Source organism: Rutidosis leptorrhynchoides, chromosome 1 (assembly GCF_046630445.1).
Source record: "Rutidosis leptorrhynchoides isolate AG116_Rl617_1_P2 chromosome 1, CSIRO_AGI_Rlap_v1, whole genome shotgun sequence".
In the NCBI taxonomy this organism is placed as follows: Eukaryota; Viridiplantae; Streptophyta; class Magnoliopsida; order Asterales; family Asteraceae; genus Rutidosis; species Rutidosis leptorrhynchoides.
The window spans coordinates 567,250,505-567,257,357 of record NC_092333.1 but is presented as its reverse complement, the minus strand read 5'-3'; the positions used below and the strand labels follow the sequence as shown (position 1 = coordinate 567,257,357).

At 29.6% G+C, this 6,853-nt stretch overlaps 1 non-coding gene across 1 annotated transcript; it reads left to right on the top strand.

The window, feature by feature from the left end:
* The first annotated feature begins 6,459 nt into the window (after positions 1 to 6,459).
* Positions 6,460 to 6,566, top strand: LOC139886734 (small nucleolar RNA R71). The gene has a single exon (XR_011772603.1). It is a non-coding gene; the product is annotated as a small nucleolar RNA R71 (small nucleolar RNA).
* The last annotated feature ends 287 nt before the right edge of the window (positions 6,567 to 6,853 follow it).

Genomic DNA, 6,853 nt, shown 5'->3' with positions numbered 1-6,853 from the left:
AACCATGAAATGGCATTTCTCCCAATTAAGAACTAAATTTGATTGTTCGCATCTAATAAGCATTCGTTCAAGATTAACTAGACATGTTTCAAAAGTATCACCGAAGACTGAAAAGTCATCCATGAAAACTTCCATGCATTCTTCTATCATGTCGTGAAAAATCACCATCATGCACCTTTGAAAGGTTGCAGGGGCGTTGCAAAGTCCAAATGGCATGCATTTGTAAGCAAAAGTACCATAAGGGCACGTAAATGTGGTTTTCTCTTGATCCTCGGGTGCTATTGGAATTTGAAAGTATCCGGAGAAACCGTCAAGAAAACAATAGTAACTATTTCCGACTAATCTTTCCAACATTTGATCAATAAAAGGTAAGGGAAAGTGATCTTTTCTGGTGGCGTCATTTAATTTTCTATAATCAATACAAATACGCCATCCTGTTACAGTCCTAGTAGGAATAAGCTCATTTTTTTCATTTGTGATGACAGTCATGCCACCCTTCTTAGGTACACATTGAACTGGGCTTACCCATAGACTATCAGAGATTGGATAAATTAAACCTGCATCTAGCAGTTTAATAATTTCTTTCTTAACAACATCTTGCATATTAGGATTTAGTCTTCGTTGGCGTTGCACATACGTTTTATGACCTTCTTTCATAAGGATTTTATGTGTGCAATACGAAGGACTTATGCCTTTAATGTCATGAATCTTCCATGCAATAGCTGGTTTATGAGCTTTTAGCACAGAAATGAGTTGAGATTTTTCAGTTTTCGTAAGAGAAGATGATATTATTACAGGTAATTCAGATTCACCATGTAAATAAGCATATTCCAAATGGGTTAGAAGTGGATTTAACTCTAATGTCGGTGGTTCTTCTATCGATGATTTGTATCAATATATGTCTTCCTCTTTTAGCATTTGAATTTCTTCTGTTGTTGGTTCATAATCATTAGCCATGAGTGCGGCTAACATTTCAGCTTCATTAATTGGTTCAGTTCCTTCTCCTAAAGAACATTCTCCTGTTCCTTGTAATTCTGGAAATTCTTCTAACAATTCTGCATGTGAATCTATAGTTTGAATATAATAACATGTATCATCTGAAGATTGCGGTTGTTGCATGGCTCTATCAACAGAAAAGGTAACACTCTCGTCCTCTATACTTAGGGTCAGTTTCTTACCGAACACCTCTATTATTGCTTTAGCCGCGTTTAAAAATGGTCTTCCTAATATGAGAGGAACTCGAGAATCTTCTTCCATATCCAGAATAACAAAATCTACTGGAAATACTAAAGTACCAACTTTAACTAGCATGTTTTCCATTATCCCTCTAGGATATTTTACTGATCAATCGGCTAGTTGTATGCTTATTCGTGTTGGTATCAATTCTCCAAGGTCTAATTTAGCGTATAGTGAATACGGCATTAGATTTATACTAGCACCTAAATCTGCCAATGCTTCTATTGAACTTAGACCACCCAGAAAACATGGAATTGTGAAACTACCTGGATCTGATAATTTTTCTGGTATCTTATTCAACAGTACTGCAGGACAATTAGCATTCATAGTAACAGCCGAGAGTTCTTCCATTTTCTTTCTATTTGTGATTAGATCTTTCAAGAATTTGGCATACCTTGGCATTCCTGAAATCACATCAATGAAAGGAAGATTTACATTTATCTGTTTAAACATATCCAAGAATTTGGATTGCTCGGCTTCAAGTCTTTCTTTTCTCATTTTACTTGGGTAAGGAAGTGGTGGTTGGTATGGTTTAACATAAGGTTTAACCTTAACTGTGTTATCTTCATTAACCTTTTCAACTACTGGTTCTGTTTCCTTATCTTGCTCAGATTGTGGTTCTTGTGGAGTAGGAATAGAGTCATCAAAAATTACAGGTATTTCAGGTGGTTTAAGTGTAATACCACTTCTTGTGGTAATGGCTTTAGCTGTTTCATTCCGGGGGTTAGCATTTGTATCGCTAGGCAGACTTCTCGGTTTTCTTTTACCTATCAACCTTGCTAGGTTGCTTACTTTGAAAGGACCCGTCCTAATCCATCCGGACGAAGTCCATATCGATTATAAACGATTCACAACAGTTGATTACATCGCGAGGTACTTGACCTCTATATGATACATTTTACAAACATTACATTCGTTTTTAAAAGACAAACTTTCATTTACATCGAAAGTTAACGGCATGCATACTATTTCATAATATATCAAACTATAATTGACTAAATAATAATCTTGATGAACTCAACGACCCGAATGCAACATCTTTTGAAATATGTCATGAATGACTCCAAGTAATAACTCTAAAATGAGCAAATGCACAGCGGAAGATTTCTTTCATACCTGAGAATAAACATGCTTTCAAGTGTTAACCAAAAGGTTGGTGAGTTCGTTAGTTTAACATAAATAATCATTTCATAATTTTAATAGACCACAAGATTTCATATTTTCCATTTCTCATAAACATACGTCCCATGCATAGAGACAAAAATATCATTCATATGGATTGAACACCTGGTAACCGACATTCACAATATGCATATAAGAATATCCCCATCATTCCGGGATCCTCCTTCGGACATGATATAAATTTCGAAGTACTAAAGCATCCGGTACTTTGGATGGGGCTCGTTAGGCCCAATAGATCTATCTTTAGGATTCGCGTCAATTGGGGTGTCTGTTCCCTAATTCTTAGATTACCAGACTATAAAGGGGCATATTCGGTTTAATAATCCAGCCATAGAATGTAGTTTTACTTACTTGTGTCTATTTCGTAAAACATTTATAAAAGCAGCGCATGTATTCTCAGTCCCAAAAATATATATTGCAAAAGCATTTAAAAAGGGAGCAAATGAAACTCACCTAATGTATTTTGTAGTAAAAATACATATGACAACATTAGACAAACTGAACAATGCAGAGTTGGCCTCGGATTCACGAACCTATATCATTTGTATATATATTAAAATGTATAATCGTATTCGAATAAGTTTATATATTATAACTTGAATTATATATTATACTTATTTAGTTTGTGTATATATTTTAAATGTTTAATATTTATATATTTCGTTATATTAATATATCTCTCTCTATATATATATATATGGTTAGTATTATATGAAAATATTCTTAATTCGTTATATATAATTATTTATATAAATAATGTTATTATAATTGGTAAGTGATATATAAACTATTAATATGATTATAATATATGTATTAAGTATATTTTAGGTACAAAATATTTATTTGTAACGAAAATTTTGGTAATAATGATTTACTAATAATAACAACTTTCTTAATATTGATAATACTAATATAAATAACGATGTTGTTAAAATTGATACATATGTTAATAATAATAATAGTAAAACTAATAATTACAAAAATGATATTTATACTAATATTAGTGAGAGTAATAATAGCTTGTATTGTTTAATAACAATAATAATAATCCTAAACATATTCATAATAATAATAATAGTACTAACAATAACAATAACAATAACAATAATAATAATAATAATAATAATAACAACAACAATAACAATAACAAATCAACAACAACAACAACAACAACAACAACAACAACAACAACAACAACAACAACAACAACAACAACAACAACAACAATAATAATAATAATAATAATAATAATAATAATAATAATAATAATAATAATAATAATAATAATAATAATAAATATCAAATTATACCTTAGAAACATTAAAAAGAGAGAAATTGCCTGGGACGGGACTCGAACCCGCGACCTCTCGAAATACACCAACACCCTCAACCCCCACGCTGCTGCTTTCATTTTTGATTTAAAACATAGTCAAATTTTATATAACCCGTATTACTTGTTCTTCCTATTTTTCTTCTTCTCAGCTCAATCGACCCAAATCAAATTCCAGAATCATATCAGCAAATCAGATAACGTCTTTTGGGAGTTTTAAACCAAAAAAAACAATTCAAATCCTTACTTTTAAATCATTAAACACAAGAAGAATAGAAATTAAAAAAAATAATAATAAAACAGTGAATAATCTGGTTTGAGAACTCAAACATTGATTCAACGTTAAAGACTATTTCAGACCACAAGTACTAAATGAAATACGTTCTAAATCAACTCTATAATCTTTCTGCGTACTCAATTGGAACAGAAACATCAAAACAAGACTGAATTTTATGATGAACACAAAATTTTGACTTTTGAACTCGAAGGTTTGACTCAAGAATTCGACCTTGATAGATAAAATTAGACTTTGAGATTTTACAGATAGTATAAACGGAAGTTTTCTAATGTAACAGCATCTATACAATTTGAATTTTCATTTGAAAACGAACTTTTTGATAATTGAAGTAAGAACAGAGCTGATAACATCTGTTCTTCATTTTTTTTTTATTAAATTCGTGAAAATAAAGAGAGTGATATAATGATAATGGACAGTGAGGATGTGAAGTTAATTATTGTATTACCTAAAATTGATTCAACGTGATTCTCTGAAACAAATGGTAGACGACAGCCATTTTTATTTAGAAAACAGAATAAATAAATAAAATAATTAAAAGTGTAACAGATTTTAACTTTATCTGATTAGGAAACGAATTTTATGTACGGAATTAGATTTTAAGGGACAGTAGCAAGGATTTGTATTAGTTGGATCGTGACATCAATCAGAAGTTTGATTCTATAATTGTATTCCTAATTAAAATTTGATGTTAATAATTGGTAAATGTAAATAAATATATTAATAAAATAAAATTATTAATATATAGAATACTGAAAATTATAAAAATAATAATAATAATAATAACATTACTAATCAAATAATATTAATAATAATATCACCAATTACATGTACAATCTCTTATTATAATTATAATAATACTTATAATACTTAATAATAATGAATAAAGTGATTAAATAATGATAATGATATTATTAAACTAAAATGATAGAACTTTTAACATATCATATGTATCAAATTTCATATCAGGTAATTTTAATAATACCGATATTAATACTAGCATTAGTATTATTATGAAGTATTAATAAAAATATTAATATGACAACTATATTTTTATCTTGTAACTACATTTAATATGTTAATATACAATTTATTAAATTTATGAATACTTAATAATTACATAAAATATTATATGATATAATTCTTGAATATTTAATGTTTATATATTTTATATGTATTATAATATAATCTTGATAAAAAAATTACATATAGATTCATATTTATTTATATGTATACTACGATATATATACAACTATGTTTTAAATTATAAATTATATAATTAATTATATATATTAAACAATTAACTATAGGGTATAACATTATACATTTAATGTTCTGATAACGTTGCTAAAATATGTTTGAACCATTTATATACAATATACTATATATATTTTAGATATCAAGATCTAGTTATTTAAAGTTATCTTTCATAAAACTGAATTACTTAATAGTTCATAAATATATTTAATATAATTATTTACATATATAATTATTTATATTTACATTTATATTTATATATATATATACATTTTTATTTATACAACGTTGTTCGCGAATCGTCGGGAATAATGGAAGGTCAAATGAGTATATGAAACAGTTCAAAAATGTTGAGATTCAAATTAATAGATTTTGCTTATCATGCCGAAATCATTTAAAGATTAAGTTTAAATTTGGTCAAAAATTTCCGGGTCGTCACATACTTCTTGTTCCAGATTTGGGATAGAAGCTTGTTGATTTCTAAATGCTTGAGCATTTTGTTCATTCGTTTGTTTCTGAGATGTGAAAAACTGCGTTTGAGATTCAACTAGCTTCGACATCATATCTTCTAGATTTGGTTTTTTATCATCTGTTTGTGGTGGTTTATTTTGAAAAAAAAGGTCTTTGCTGATTGTAAGTATTGTTGGATACTTGTTGATTGCTAGGACCTTGTTGGTTGTTGTATGGAACATTTCGGTTATAGTTCTGATTTTGATTGTAGATCGGTCTTGGCGGTTGATAATTATTCTGATAATTATTTTCAGGCCTTTGGTTCATGTATGAAACATTCTCTCTTTGTTCCATTGTTTGTTCAATACTGAGACAATCTTTTGTCAAATGTGGTCCGCCACACTGCTCACAACTAATTCGTATTGAGTGAATATCTTTAGTCATCTTTTCCATTCGTCTCTCAACAGCATCTATCTTTGCAGAAATGGAATCAAAGTCATGGCTAGAATCGGCTCTAGCTGCTTTAGATGATCTAACGATATCTTTTTCTTGATGCCACTCATGTGAGTGGAAAGAAGTGTTATCAATAATTTTGTAAGCTTCAGTTGCGGTTTTCTTCATAATAGAACCACCAGCTGCTATATCTATATCTTTTCTTGTAGTGATGTCGCATCCTTGGTAGAATATTTGTACTATTTGATAAGTGTCTAAACCATGTTGCGGACATCCTCTTAACAACTTTCCAAATCTTATCCATGCTTCATATAAAGTTTCATTTGGCTTCTGTGTAAAAGTAACAATTTCTCCTTGAAGTCTCACGACTTTAGATGCCGGAAAGAATTGTTTAAGAAAATTTTCAACTAAAACGTCCCATGTATCAATCGCCCCTTCAGGTAACGATTCTAACCAATCTTTGGCTTCTCCCTTTAAAGTCCAGGGAAATAACATGAAATATATCTGTTCATCCTCAACTTCTCTGATTTTGAATAGAGTACAGATCCTATTAAAGGTACGAAGATGTTCGTTTGGATCTTCCTTCGGCGCACCACTAAATTGGCATTGATTAGTTACCATGTGTAGGATTTGTCCTTTGATTTCATAAT